Below are 16,309 nucleotides of genomic sequence, written 5' to 3' on the forward strand. Positions count from 1 at the left end.
TTTTGTATTATGACACCCAGTGTGAAAGAAATTCCCAAACTGTACGCCTGCATCACCTCTCCCTGTTCTTATTGGGGAATGCTTGTTGCACACTATTTTGAAGCCTCCGCACTTAACAAGCTGCAGCTAACTCCGTGCATGCTTTCGACCGATTCTGATCCTATTCCTGTTTGGTTACTACTGTGGCAGTCCAATTTTCAAGTGAAAAACCAGACCACCCAAAGCCAAGGCTGGTCGAGCTGAATTGTGTCTGTGCTTTGCAGAGGAAAACAGGCCTACCTTTTCCAATGAAATTGATTGATGAATACATTTTGGGATATTAACACGTTACAAAAAATGCACACTCCAAAATGATGCTGTCCTTAATTGCTCCATAAGTCAGGAGAGATATTTAAATTTGGTAAATCTATCCCCTCCTATCCTATCCTTCAAGCCTTTTTGTGTAGTTGGAGGGAGGACCGGTTTACTTTTACGATGCGGGGAAAAATGAAGTCAAAAAGTAAATGTCAGAAAAGTCATTCACTGTCAAACATCAATGTTGAAAAATTGCAGATGACTTTTAAAAAGGACATACATATTTTATATCGGTGGGTTCTATTTCATTGTGTCTAGTGTCTGCATATCTTCAGTCCTAAGCCTCAAAGACACAGTCTCCTTTAAACAGGCAAGCCCTAATGAGAGGAGCTCAGTGGGGGCTATTAAGACTGGAGCCAGTAGGGTACTGATGCAGTACGACCCTGAAGTAAGTACACTGTGAAAGTGATTGCAACAATATTAATCTACTAATTTGATGCAATTTTTTAAGCAAGCGACAATACCATTAAAACTTTGTTCCACCATTAGACTGGTTGCTGTGCTAATCTTGCCGTGTTTGTTTGGAGCACATCTGATATCATCAGCAAATAGGACATTAAAAAAAAAAAAAAAAAAAAAAAAAAAAGAACCTCTTTGCCCACGATTATTCCAGGCCTCTATTTAATCTATTTAATGTGGTCAACCTGTTTGCATTTATCTCGTGTGCGAGGCAGTAAATAAGACGAGACAAGAGGAAAGAACATCTTTGTAAAAGGAAAAGGGGGAAAAAAATCTTCAAGGGAAGGCAATGGGAGAAACAGAGAAATGCATTGAGGTGAAGGGTGCACAATGGAGGAACTTTGAGATAGCGAGAAAGTGGAACAGGCTCAAACACATTGAACCAATCGTGTTATTGCTCCGTGAATTCACATTCAGTACTCTGTGCCTTAAATCTACTCTTAAAACAAGAAAATGCCAAGCATGGCGAGACTGCATGAATAACTTTCGGATACGTAGAAGATAACGGCATTTTTTTTAAAGAGCACCCAAATCACAGTCTGTGAACCTTTCACTGTTTCACTTGAATGACAAAGGAGACAATTTTAGTTTGTATTGGGCAGCAAGAAGAATATATGTGTTTTTTTTTTGTTGTTTTTTGTTTTAATTAGCAGCAATGACTTCACCATGACTGGCTTAAACACACAACACAACAATGGGTATCAAACAGTAATGATGAATGTGACGGATTGTGACGAGTATGCTCCACAAATGATTATGCTAAAAAGGTTGACTTGTACTTCTCAACTCAACTGTATTTATAGAACACTTTAAAACTGTCACGTTGCAAGGTGGTGGTGGACCCCAAAAAGCAGGCAAGAGGGAGGAGCAGGGTGTACTTGACAAATTGTATTAAAACATAGAAAAAACTAAATCCTAAACAAACAAAGTCCTGAAAACAAAAAGAATCCAAAAGTAGCAAACAAAACCATGACTGAAACATGACAGAGAACAAACAAACAATGACCCGACGCCGAGTGCTCGTGCCGGGAGTCCTTTTAAAGCAGGGGTGTCAAACTCAGTTCCTGGAGGGCTGCTGTCCTGCATGTCTTCCAAGTCTCCCTGTTGCAACACACCTGATTCAAATGATCAGATCATCAGCAAGCTCTGCGGAAGCCTGACATTGGACCTGTTCATTTGAATCAGGTGTGTTCCAACAGGGAGACTTGGAAAACATACAGTGGCTCTCCAGGATCTGAGTGTGACACCCTTGTTTTAAAGCAATAATTGCATAACGACCAACAGGTGTGAAGCTGCAGGGAGAGCCCTACAGTGCCACCTGGTGGTCACAAAGAGAATCATGACAAAAACAACCGCCGCTGCATACAAAGTGATGTACATGGAGCACATATCATCTAAAGAACAATAAATAATAAAACAATAAATGAAAAACAAAGACGGAAGGAAGCACAGAAACGGTAAAGCTAAAAATCAAGCCTGAGTCATGTTGAGTCAAAAGCCCAAAAATAGAAATGAGTTTTGAGACGAGATTTTAAAGATGGGCAGCAAGGGGGCTTGCCGAATGTTCAGTGGGAGGTCATTCCAAAGAGAGGGACCAGCAACGGAAAAGGCTCGATCCCCTCTGAGCCTCCGCTTCGTTCTTTGTACCTCTAATAGTGTCTATTCCGCAGTCTTGAAGCGCCTGGCAGGTGTGTAGGGGCAGAGGAGCTCAGAGAGGTAAGGAGGTGTGAGGCCATTTAAAGATTTGAAAACAAATAATACGATCTTAAAAAGAACTCTCAAATGTATAAGGGAGCCAGCAAAGGGATGCCAGAGTAGGAGTTATGTGTTCGCTCTTACGAGTACCAGTCAAGAGGTGAGCAGCAGCATTCTGGACCAACTGGAGACGCTTAATGGAGGATTGGCTAATTGCAAAGTAAAGTGCATTACAGTAATCCAGTAAGGATGTGATGAAGACATGAATTCATGTTTCAAAGTGCTCTTGAGAAAGGAGAGGTTTTATTTTAGCCAGCTGCCTAAGATGAAAGAAGCTGGATTTAACAATGGCTCCAATTTGTCGGTCCAGTTTAAAATCACTGCCCAGTTTAAGACCCGAGTTTGAAACTGTTGGCTTACACACAGAAATTCCTCTGCGCGGTACTGTTGTGTACCCTTGAGCTGAATAGTTGTTTGTTTTTGGTTCCAGATTGTGCTTCATTTGAGCAGGTGTGAAATGTAGTTAAAGGAAACTAACTAGAAAAGTGCCCCTTGGTTGAGTAGAAACGACTCCAGCGAGTTTGCAAACTGGAGCGGTTGTGTCTGAATCACCGACAGTAATTGGATAGAACGAACCCGCAGTGGTTTAAAAAGCCAGTTTAAAAGAAGCATTCATTCGCCGATTCCTGTTTTCCATTTTGCACATGTTTTTGCACAGAGTTAGATGATAGTTTTTCTGAAAGGAACATGAACATTCAAATGCAGCAAATGCCCTGAATTATTCACCATGCGTGAAGCAGATGATCGAATGAAGACAAATATTTGACATTTTGACATCTCAGCCTCCTGCGATATCAATTCTAAAAAGCTCCAATTTGAGAATGGGGAAAATAATCCACCGCGAAAACGCACCTTACACAGAAAACACTGACATGATGTGTTCACCTTATCATTGCAAGTAAATGCCTGGCTTAGTGCTCATGTATACTTGCGGGGCAGATGATGTTGCTGATCCTGGGAATAGGATGCCATAAGGTCCAAAGGCGTATTCTTGCCTTTCATCCACAGTCTGCTATTGAAGAGGATCCTATCTGCCCCGGCCCAAGCTAAAACCCGAAGACACGCCGATAAGCAGTGCATATTTATTATCCTCAGTCTTTCTTCTGCAGACGCGCAATCTCCAGCCATCTTTCCCAAGACGATCCAAACACAAATATGTGTTCTATCTCATTTAATCACACACACACCCTTTGTCAGCGCAAGACACATCAACAGTGTTAACTAAACGCCGGGCAAACAGGATGATGCAAGTGTGTTGAAAGCCTCCATGCACTGCTCAATCTTCAGGTGGACACCAAACACTGTGTCATATAATTTTTTTTTTTTTGTTGGTGAAAATTTCAAGAACATTTGATTCCGACATGTGCTTTGCGAAGCGTCGCTGGAACCGCATTTATGTGATGCGATATCATGAAGATGATTATTCACACTAACAAACGAAGGGAAAATTAAAAGCTAAACATCCAGGTGAAATTGCTTTCATTAGATTTATGATTTTACGTCTCCTTTGGATGTGTTCGCAAAATAAATGATGTCATCTCTCATCTTTTTTTTTTGCTTGTTTAAACACTAACATCTGAATCCTGGCGCACACCAACAAACGGATCAAATCAGGTTGAATTGGTTGCCGCACTCACGGTAGGTCCTCAAGCAAACAAATTCAGATGATGAGGGTTCACAGGTTTCAATTCTTTGGTTCCCGTCGCAGAAAATTTTTGGGTCATTGTCCACCAGCACTGTGAAACGTCATCCAAGCAGTTCGGAAGCATTCGGCTGAATGCGAGATGATAATATTGCCAGAAACACTTCAAAATGTATCCCGCTGCTTTTGTCTGCATTTCTGCATGTCTGACCCACAACCATGATTCACTGATGAGTTGGGACAGTAAGTACTCATACGAATCCCGTCTGTCAGTGTGAGCAACACAAAGCCAATTTGAATATTCAGCTCAGCTGAAGTTGGACAAGAAAGGCAGAAACAAATGAAAGGTGTGGAGACTGACTGCTCATCTTAAATAACAACCAACTCGCACAAGAGACAAAAATAATCTTTTTTTTTTTTTTTTTTTTCCAACTCACTGGTGCCTTACGAATGCAGCTGGCGGGATCGAATCGTCCATCAAGGCTCCTTCCTCAGCAACAACTGGTGGGTCGAATTGGGGACGGGCGCCACCAATCAAAGCGGAGCATTTCAGACGAGCACCGGTTCAGACATGTTACCATACACTAACATGTTGGCAACCCAAAAATGCAATGTGCTGTGACTATCACCATATTTAAATCATTCATCCATTTTCTGATCCACTTATCCTCACAAGGGTCGCGGGGGGTGCTGGACCCTGTCCCAGCTGTCTTTGTGCAGTTGGCGAGGGACACCCTGAACCGGTTGCCAGCCAACCGCAGGGCACACAGAGACGAACAACCATCCGCGCTTACACTCACACCTAGAGACAATTTAGAGTCTGTTAACCTTCCAGGCATGTTTTTGGAATGTGGAAGGAAACTGGAGCACCCGGAGAAAACCCACGTAGGCATGGGTAGAACATGCAAACTCCACACAGGAAGGCCGGAGCTGTATTCGAAGCTGACACGCTAACCGCCCTAAATCATTGATTATAAACAAAAAAACAATACAAAACAATGAGGATTGAAAACTTTGAGGGACAGCGGTTACTACAGTGGACATCTTTTCATGTTATCAGCTTACAGGGTGCATGAAAGGGTTGAATACAAAACCTGCATTCCACATTGTTGAATTTCGCACTGAACTTGTCTGAACAATAGACCCAAAGACATTGCTCAGTACAATCTGCTAATGTTAATGATCCTTTTTAATTTGAAGAATAAACTGATTAGCGCGACATTTGGTGAAAGGAGAACCGGGATTAGCACAGCACCCTTCTCGAATTTGGCTTCTGAATGTCAACCTTCTTCATTATAACTCATTGTTTACAATGTAGTCATGCTTATCACTGCAAGACAATGCGGCAGAGTAAATTCAAGGCACTTGGCAGTGGCTTAAGGTGAATGACATTTTGAATACAACGTGTTAAGTGTTTATCAGCAAAGAGCAGGTCCAAACTAATCCTTTCACCTGTTTTTCTTGCCATTATCGCAAACAGTTGTTGTGCAAAGGTTGCCGTGGTGATGGTGCTACGTGTGTCTTGCAAAATATACCCATAGGGTGGGTTCAATCTAATTAATTGTATTTTGTAATCACACTTTGTTTCCTTCTTGAATGGCGGCCGACCAGCTGCACGTTCATATCCGACTCACAGTTCTGAGGCTGAGGGTTCAAATCCGGGTGCCGGCCTTCCTGTGTGGAGTTTGCATCTTGTCCCAATGCCGGTGTTGATGCAATACTACTCCTTCGACTGAAATGTTACAAAAATACGTGTCACCCTTTTGAAAAGTAGATGTACCTGTCACTGGGTATTCCAATGGAAACACCTCATGTGTGTTGTTTTGCCTTGTTGTTGTTCCTGAGACATGTCTTACCTGTGCTGCAGCTGAGGCAGATCTGCAGCTGAAGGTCAATTTTAAAAGCTTTCCATTACTGAAAAGGTCAACGCTTCCAGGTGTGAACCACTGCTGTGGTAAAGACGCCAAAACACAGCAGAAAACTAAACTATCTGTGTGTGTGTGTGTGTGTGTGTGTGTGTGTGTGTGTGTGTGTGTGTGTGTGTGTGTGTGTGTGTGTGTGTGCTTAGGAACAAACCGTTTGGGTTTGTGCTTCGGAAGCTCTATTTGTTTCTTTTGAAACAAAAAGATGGATGCATATGTGTGTGTTGCTGCCTCAATTATGCATCTATAATATTATGTGAGCCTATATACAGTAGCTTATACGTGTGTGAGTGTGTCTCCGACCAGGATGGACAACTGGCGGAAAAAAAAATCTGACAAACCAAAAAAAAAATCTTCATATAATGATGAGGAACATTCAATAGGATACGTTTTCGATTAAAATGTGGGTGAAATGTGGAAAACAACCCAACTCACCAACCCTCCCAAAAAATAAAAATAAATAAATAAAAATCCGGAAGATAGAGAAATATTGAAAAAAGTTTAAAAAAAATAAAAAATCTGGGAATATACCAATTTGCAGTTGCTGAACAGCGAATATACAGGGGTTAAATGTACTGTACTTTTGAGTTGTAATTACCGTAAAATCATCATTCACCACTAGGTGGCAGACATGTCTTAATTGCACTTAACACTGAGTCTTATCCTGCCCTATACAACATGAAAAAGGCCAAGTTTTTTTTTTTGTTTGTTTTTGTTTTGGTTTTTTTGCATCTTTGGAATATATTGTACAGACATTGTACCTAAAATTTTGAGTGAGTTTATTTTTTGTGAAACCTGTACACAATGGCTTCTCAAACTGAATGTTCTTGTTCAGCAGTTTTGTGCTGTCCTTAAATGGTCATATTTATTCAAGAGAGCCCTTTACCACTAGGAGAATTAAAAAAAAACCCACACAGTATACGGTCATTTTGTTGTTTGCATCAAATCCTTTACTGTTGGATTAGGATATTGGTTCTTTCATACATGCAGTGAAAAACGTCTCACCAAAACTGAAATATTAAAGAAGGGCATGTATTTTGCATGTTTGTACATAGTTGGGACATATTTAAAATTGCATTTTTCTCATCCATCTGGCTAGGAGATTGCCTGGCCCTGTGTGCCCCCACCCACAGTTGTATGGATGGAGAATTGTGGCCCCCTTCGTCATTTAAATTGCCCATCCTTGGTTTCCATGGGACGTGTTCGGGCTGCTCCCTGCACTACTGTGAGTGGTTGCTAGGGGGTGCACTGTGGACATGATTTGTGTGGCGAAAGAGAGAGAGAGAGAGAGAGAGAGAGAGAGAGAGAGAGAGAGAGAGAGAGAGAGGGGTCGGGCGAGGGGTGGGTGCTGTGATGGGGTTGAGTTGGGGGGCTTGTAATGTATTCCTGCCTGTGGCTGGGCTGGTCACATGGGGGATAGCAGTCTGTTTAAAACAGCCTCAGCTCGCTCACTCCGAGCAGTGCAAGACACAGAGACAGATGCACACGTTGCCTCCTTCTCTTTCACACAAGCGCTCACACACATGCTCACGTAAGGAGACAGCAACTTTCCTCTATCGGACTGACACAATACACACCCCTTGCTACACTGGAGGAAGAGGATAAGGAGTGACAGATCAGGAAAAGCAGACAATAAAGAGGAGGTTCCCAGTGAGTAGCCAATTGATTCTTTTATTTATTTATTTATTTTTTTAATTTTTAAATACTCTTTGGATCTTTGTACACACTCACTGCTGTGCTTGTTGATGCTGTCTGACCAGGACCTGACAGAAGCTGAGCGTAGAAAAAAAAAAAGACTTGCATGAATGGGATTGTGAGAATGAAAGAAAGAAAGCAGCGCAAGCGTGGCATTCAATATGTGGAGCTGGTGCAACCCTGGGATACATCTCCATCAATCTGTCCCTGCGCCCGTAGGAGCTAATGTTGTTAATTAGTAGCGTGCATTTGGAATGAAAGGAATGCCATTGCACCGAGCCGGACTGGCGTTGCTCCGGACTCTCGTGCCCTCCTGTGTGTGCGCGCGCGAGCGGGTATGTCTTCTCCCGGTCTTGTTGTGGTTGTTTTATGCATTGATGTGGTCAGGCTGACTTTAAGGTTCACACTCCTTGACACGGAAACTGATCTGCCAATTGATGTGGCGATTGAAGGGGATAGACCCATCACAGTTCTCTGTTGTACTGATGTCCCAAAGGAGGATTTAGGGGAGACTCGGAGTCAGTCTTCTACCCCGTGGTTCTGTTGAACTCTCTGTCCCGACTCACTGTCGTCAACTCTTCCTCCACCCTTCTTCAGTCTCTCCTTGACAGGCGCTCATCACTCCCTCTCTGTGCTCATGTTCGCTATATTGACTGATGTTAAACTCTATTCCTCACACAGCGTCCTCCTCCTTTTGCGAGGACAAAACGGCATCCGGTGTGAAATCCGAAGTTGTATCGCAAGCGAGGGGATTGCAGAGTTATGGGGAGGAAAGGAGTAAAGCGAGAGGGAAGAGTGAGGAATGAGGGAGAAAGTGGAAGGTGGGGAGAAAGGCGGGGGCATTGAAAAGGCTGATACTAGCTCGGACAATTAGCCTGGGGAGTGTGTCCTGGGGTGCTATTCTGAGAGGGGCTTTGGCCCCTGGGTCTTGGGCGCTGGGTCACGGGATGCCTTGACCCCTCCAGTCGACAGCTAGGCATGGGAGCCATTATCATAGCCTGATTGATTAGCACTGAGCGGAAATCCCTTTTCTCTTCGGTCCTTGGGAGAAAAAGACGAGCACTTTTTGTCCTTGTACCGGTGCTGCCGCTGGTTTTGTATTTAAGTGCCTAGAAATGACTTTGGCTCATGGGTCCAGGTACACTGTTGCACATGTACGCTCTTCGACAGGTGTGTGTAAATAATCGGGTGAGAACAATCTAACTCACAAGACAGACAAGTTGCTTTAAAAATTGATGCTGTTTGCTGATGAGGCTTCAAACAGAAGTTGTGGAGGCAAAAGGCAGAAACGAGGCAATTAAAAAAGATGTGCAGAAAATGTGAAATCAAACCAAAACTAGTGAGAGGATCAGTTGAGTAGCTGTATTCCCTTTTTTTTGTCTCTCCATCTCTTTCTCCTTTCACTGCTTTAATCTTGGCGGTCCCATCTTTCCCTAACCCTCGCTACCCACCTTCCTCCTCCTCCTCTTCCTCCTCCGCCTCTTCTCTAGACTGGGAGTTTAGTGTGGTGTTTAGCCCAGCTCACGGCTGATCAAAGCAGTACGTGTCAGACCAGGCTTAGCCCAGGCACTCCTAATGGAGCACCGTTTTCATGCCTTGTTGGTGGTGGGTCAGGAGGGAGACGTGGGAGTTTGGTGGGGGGCAATGCGAGAGGAGGGGGGTGCAAAAAAAAAAAAAGGCCAAAAACAAGTGACAGAGGGAGTGGAAGGCATCTCGGCCTAGTGAGAGTGAAAGAGGTTCAAATAGGAACAAAGCATGATACTAACAAAGTAAACGCTGTGAGGATAAACTGGAAGGCAGTCAGGACAGTTGCAACATATACAGGCCTAAAATAATGCTAAAAACAAACAAAAAATACGCTGGGTGCCAACATTTGGCCCCAGAGAAATTGGCTGCACATTCCTGTTACATCCAATAAATGCATTCAAGTCTGGCTTTAAGGACGAAATATATATAACATTTACAAAGTGTTTCCAACTGAATGCACCCATTTTTTTAACCTCTTCTTGGACCCTCATCACCAAGACTGCAAAGAATCTCCTGAGATAATCTGGTCATTTTTGATTGGATAGTTTAGGCCGGCACAGGATAGCTCTCACACATGGTTTGGTTTTAGGCTGGGACCAACACCAGACGGGAAGAGGGCTTAGTGTGTGTGTGTGTGTGTGTGTGTGCTTACCTTCATGTGAGAGAGAGAGAGAGTGAGAGAGGAAAAGAGAGTACTCTGTGTGTGTGTGTGTGTGTGTGTGTGTGTGTGTGTGTGTGTATCCATATACATGCATGCCACTGTTTGCGCATTCACACATTAAAAAGATGTGTTGGCTAGCCTAAGTTATACATCCTCTTTTAAATACAGTAGATGCAATTAAGTCTAGTTTACTTAAGATACGGATTCCAGGGAGGACAAGACATGTCGAACTTGTAAAAAACTGAGATGGGTGCTCTGTGATAACGGACATTGTGGCAGGGTTGACAGGGGAAGGGAATTATCCTCAAGGAAAGCGTGACAAGAAAAAGTGACAGTGACTTGCAAAAAAAAAAAAAAAGTACATTGACTCTCTACGAACAAATGGCGCGGGACTCCTCAGTTTATTGTTGAGGGGAAGTGGGGAGAAGGTAATTGAAGGCGTTGCTGCGTACCTCAACAGGAGCCAGGAATCAGACTAGCATCTCTACAACACAATTGACGTGCGGTCAGTCAAGGGAGGCAGGGGTGGCAGAGCCTCACCTGGATGTAACCGCACGTCAATTGTAACCGCTGTCCCTGAAAGTGTTCATCCAGTCATGACCACAATTTCTACATTTAAATTGCTGACTTTCATTATTTTCTGTTCATAAAAATGAACTAGTTGACAGAAAGCAGCCAGACTCAGATTGTACATCCCCCAAAAAAAGCTTAAAATACCACAATGCGGAAGCACAATCTATTGGTAAAATTACAGCCCAGGTGATTGAAAAGTGCCTATTCACTGTCTCTTCACGTCTCCATTATTGAGTTTTCAGACACTTCCAATATGCATTGTGATTTTCTATAGTCAGGATAATGTACAGTTTTTAATGGTCCCACTATTTTTCCACGATTTTCTTTTTTTATAATCTTTGAAGTCCCCTTATCGGGTTTGCAAGATTATTTGGGTTGGAAATGGGCAGGATGTCCATTTTCAAGCTATTCTCTGAACGTGCCATTTTCTCATTCATATTAAAAAAAATATATATTCAATAAATAAATAAGATTTGTTATTTGATATATAAAACTCCGTCGCCGCTTTCCTGATTGGTAGTTGCTGTTTTGTGGGTGTCTTGTGGCCACCATGTTGAGTTGAGGAAACGTGAATTGGGCAGGTACTTGAATAACAAGCGTGGCGTCGACAACACAGGGACACCAACTACAAATCAGCTTGTTTTGCAGGTCTTTGCCTTTCAATGGCTATTAACCGACAAAACACATAGTTGTCAAACTTAAACCATGTAACAGACACACTCTGTCCTATGTTATGCGTGATTATGCGGGAGTCAGCTGAGTTCGATACCACAACGGCGCAAACGCACTCTTCCACCTTTGTGAGTCGAGCAAAATACTAAAAGAAAGAAAACTCCCCGAGATGGGGGCTCTGTGAAAACGGACATTGTGGCAGGGTTGACAGGGGAAGGGAATTATCCTCAAGGAAAGCGGGACAAGAAAAAGTGACAGTGACTTGCAAAAAAAAAAAAAAGTACATTGACTCTCTACGAACAAATGGCGCGGTACTCCTCAGTTTATTGTTGAGGGGAAGTGGGGAGAAGGTAATTGAAGGCGTTGCTGCGTACCTCAACAGGAGCCAGGAATCAGACTAGCATCTCTACAACACAATTGACGTGCGGTCAGTCAAGGGAGGCAGGGGTGGCAGAGCCTCACCTGGATGTAACCGCACGTCAATTGTAACCGCTGTCCCTGAAAGTGTTCATCCAGTCATGACCACAATTTCTACATTTAAATTGCTGACTTTCATTATTTTCTGTTCATAAAAATGAACTAGTTGACAGAAAGCAGCCAGACTCAGATTGTACATCCCCCAAAAAAAGCTTAAAATACCACAATGCGGAAGCACAATCTATTGGTAAAATTACAGCCCAGGTGATTGAAAAGTGCCTATTCACTGTCTCTTCACGTCTCCATTATTGAGTTTTCAGACACTTCCAATATGCATTGTGATTTTCTATAGTCAGGATAATGTACAGTTTTTAATGGTCCCACTATTTTTCCACGATTTTCTTTTTTTATAATCTTTGAAGTCCCCTTATCGGGTTTGCAAGATTATTTGGGTTGGAAATGGGCAGGATGTCCATTTTCAAGCTATTCTCTGAACGTGCCATTTTCTCATTCATATTAAAAAAAATATATATTCAATAAATAAATAAGATTTGTTATTTGATATATAAAACACCTTCACCGCTTTCCTGATTGGTAGGTGCTGGTTTGTGGGTGTCTTGTGGCCACCATGTTGAGTTGAGGAAACGTGAATTGGGCAGGTACTTGAATAACAAGCGTGGCGTCGACAACACAGGGACACCAACTACAAATCAGCTTGTTTTGCAGGTCTTTGCCTTTCAATGGCTATTAACCGACAAAACACATAGTTGTCAAACTTAAACCATGTAACAGACACACTCTGTCCTATGTTATGCGTGATTATGCGGGAGTCAGCTGAGTTCGATACCACAACGGCGCAAACGCACTCTTCCACCTTTGTGAGTCGAGCAAAATACTAAAAGAAAGAAAACTCCCCAGATGCGCACGGTTAGAATGCGCTTTGCGCTAATCTTGCAATGGGCATGAAACTTACTGTTAAGGAAGTAGCTTGTGCTCTCTGCATTGGGGGGTCTGCTCCAGTTAACAAAAGCAGGAACACACGATAATTGGCTAAAGTCCTTCCATTTGAGATATGTAGACTCATAATACATTGAGTCTTTTTATCTGTTTTGGATTATATTGATCATATTGAGCCCAACCTTAGGTGAGAGGTAGAGCGAAATGACACACAGCCATGTGTAACAATGAAGAAATAAGAAAGGAAGGAAATCGATTTTGAGTACCTACTCTTATCCAAGTGCGATGACATGAAAGTGAAATCTTTTGTCTGAAGCAATGCTCCAAGCAACAGCTAATGTTTGCGCCATGCTTCCTCACCGCCCTCCCTCGCCTTCTTTTTCGTTTGATATGCGACTTTCTGTTTGCTTTTATCTAAATGCATGGAAGGGTTACAAAACATCACATGATTTCGTTCAAATTCGGCCCCAATTAAGCAGCCTCACTTGTATTTCGGAGATGCGCATTGTGTTGTGGTTTCCTCCCATCACCTTGAGCTCAAAGGAATGGCTCACACTCGATGTTTAATTATCACTTTTGAAAATGGAATAGTTAACCTGCCTGTATTACTAATATCTCTCAAAGTAATGTCTCATAAAGCCTGGTAAATCATTGAAAAAAAACAAACAAAAAACAATACACATTTTTTGCTTGTATAAAGATCAATTCCGACTACAGAACAATGACATTTAACGGATGACCTATTGGTTTTCATTTTCAGATCATCCATTTTTTTTCCCTAAATTTCAAATGTCGTACATAGCTTCCAGCTATATTTTCTTCTCTTAAAACATTACTCAGTACGATTTTGGGCTACGAGATAAATTGATGTAAAAATCACAGTCGTGATTTTGCTGGCTAAAACCACATTTTGAGGAAGCTTGGTTTGTTAAAATTGGTTTCAATAGCAACTGCAATTGTGGCAGGCTGCCAGCATCAAAGTGTGCAGAGTCACTTTCTCCTGTTGAACTGCCTCTGTAAAGTCCGCTTCCTGCCAGCCTATATGGGGTACTCGCTTAGCGGCTAGCTGATAGCCACTAGCCACTCACGCTGGAAACGGGCACTGCATTCTTTAATGTTAGCATAAATAATTGTTTTCGGTTTTCGGGATGTCGTTTCTATTGATGTTGGTGGCAACAGTGTGTGACGGCAACTTCATCTGGGCTCCAAAGACCCAAATTCCAGACAGGAATATTAACATTTTCTTGGTGAACAGCCGCCATGCTACCTAATGCTGCCATAAATAACCTAAAAATAAAAGTGTTCTGTATGACTGTACTTGAGAAGATTTTATTTTAAAGTGGGCCTTGTCACTAAATTAGTGGCGTGTTATCGTCATGCTTAGCATTGCTATGGTTAACGTAATGATCTTCCCAAGAAAGCACACCACAAAAATGGTGCATAACACCAAAAAAACACATATTTTTGAGCATTTTATTTTTAAATCAAGGTAGTCGAATCATTCAAGGACTTATATCACTCCAAATGCGCATTTGCTGGCTCTCTATTTTCATGTGATTAAGTGTCTGTCACTGCCTTTTTGTCTGTCAACTGATGCTAATGCAACTTTTGTGCGTATATTTGCTTAGCTCGGCTGTACAGTAATCTCATCGTTAGACATCTGAGCCAGAGTCATTGTTTCCAGCACAGGCGAGAGAAAAACATCAAATGGACTTTTTTTCTTGAACCTGACCTCTCACTACTCCTCAGCACCCCATTCTGAGACATAGCCGTGGTCACTACTTCACCAATTATTTTCGAAAACATTTGAACACAGTACTGAAGTACAACTGAGACAGATCCACAGCAGAGTAAATGCGCCTTCGGGCTGCATTAGAGTGTGTTGGGAAGCAAATAGTACACACGGCGAGGGAATAAATGATGAAGAAGCAAGCAAGGCATTAGCCATCCATCTATCCCTCCGTGCATTCATTGGCATGGACTAACCTCTTTATGCGTACTTTCATGAGGGAGATGCATCTTGCAACACTAATCGTTTCTCTTTGCATGTTGAGCATTACTCATTAGTCCCCTGAATTGAGGACAATTTTTTTTGTCAAAACATTTGTGAAACACAAATGTAGTTTGTTGTTTGGGCCACAGTCGTGTCAGTCATAACCAGAGAATGGCACTTTTTGAATGCACTAAATTGATTGAGATTCTCTGTGGAAGCCATTGAGCTGAGCTTTTTTTTCCTTCAACGCCGGAAAAATATAAACGCTCTGAAAGCTATTTGTGACTTCTTATTAATTTCACATAACAGAAATTAGACGACGGTACAGTACTTTCAGGTTGCACTCAGTCGTCCCTGTAATTAGCAGCTTCTTTGAAAAAAATTCACATCTCTGACATCGAAGAAGTGCTAATTGTTTGATGTACGGCATACGTATATGAGATCACAGTAATTTCAAGCAGCATGAGATGGCTTTTATGTTAAAAGTAATGTCATCGTTATTATTATCATTATTATTATTATTATTATTATTATTATTATTATTATTATTATTATCTTAAGGTCACAGTTGTGGTTTTTCTAGCTCCTCACTTGGCGACCCAGTTGATCTGGTTCAAATTGGGTTCACTTTTGATTGGCGCTGAGCGTTGACATCTTAGTCCAGTGAGGCAATTTGTGCTTGATGTATTCGTTAAATTCTATTTACCATGCAAACCAGATTATGCCTCATCCAAACAGTATTGCTGAATCTCACTCCGGTGAGAGGCGACATGAGAAGCGGGCTAACCCACACCCTGAACTTTTTGCCATACCTCCAAGCTTTAATTAGATTCCACTACTAGAGCTGCATATTCAGCTTTTACAAAAAATAAAAATAAAAAGATGCTCAGAAGACTGCAGACTGCAAACCAAGGCTAAGCTGTCCTAATTAGGATCGCCACCAAATCGTGTACCTTTAAAGATGACGCTGTGCTTGAGATGTGGGTCTGTTACTGAAAAATAGAATTCATTGAGAACAAAAAAAGAAAAAACAGTACTTGACATTTTCAATGTCCCGGTCTCCCTCCTTTATTTGGATCTGCATCATCGTGTATTCTTCTTTGGTCCAGGTAGGACAGCACTTGCACCATGTGCGCGAGGTTTTCCCAAAATTTGAGTTGCTTATTTTGCTGCCTGGAAGAGATCAATATAAGACCAATATAAAGTGAGCATTCTTATTTTTGTAGAGGTCTTATTTTTATTATTTATTCATTTATTTTTGCAAGATGCCGTTTTTTTTTCCCATGTTTCATTGAAGAGAAGGACTTGGTGACACAAACTGGTGAGACAAGTTTGGCATCGGCTGTGGCAGAAATGGCCGGTTGCTTCTTGGTGGATGGAAAGGTCAAGAGGTCAGGAAGAAATGACAGGTATAGTTGAGAAAAGGGTCATGCACAATGCTCGGTTGAAAGCCGAGAACAAACACTGAACACGTAAGTGGTGTGGCTGAGAGGCTGTTGGCATTTCCGACACAGGTGAAGAGAAGCAAAGTCAACTTCTGAGGGTCATGACGAGGACAACGGCGGAGGCGATTGTGACGTGAGAACACAAGAGATTCAACAATGGAGCCGATCCCAATTTTACTGAAAGGCACGGTAGAGCCTAAGCGGGAGGGAACGACTGTTGCCGAAGACAAAAAAAAA

At 42.2% G+C, this 16,309-nt stretch overlaps 1 protein-coding gene across 1 annotated transcript in view; it reads left to right on the forward strand.

Moving 5' to 3' along the window:
• The first annotated feature begins 7,535 nt into the window (after positions 1-7,535).
• The window catches only part of cntfr (ciliary neurotrophic factor receptor), a 192,441-nt gene continuing 183,667 nt past the window's right edge, over positions 7,536-16,309 (forward strand). Inside the window, exon 1 of the mRNA XM_019874069.1 lies at positions 7,536-7,782. The gene's annotated coding sequence lies outside the window, so the exon portion shown is untranslated. The remainder of the gene's footprint in view (positions 7,783-16,309) is intronic.

Source organism: Hippocampus comes, unplaced genomic scaffold, assembly GCF_001891065.2.
Source record: "Hippocampus comes isolate QL1 unplaced genomic scaffold, H_comes_QL1_v1.1 scaffold101, whole genome shotgun sequence".
Lineage (NCBI taxonomy): Eukaryota > Metazoa > Chordata > Actinopteri > Syngnathiformes > Syngnathidae > Hippocampus > Hippocampus comes.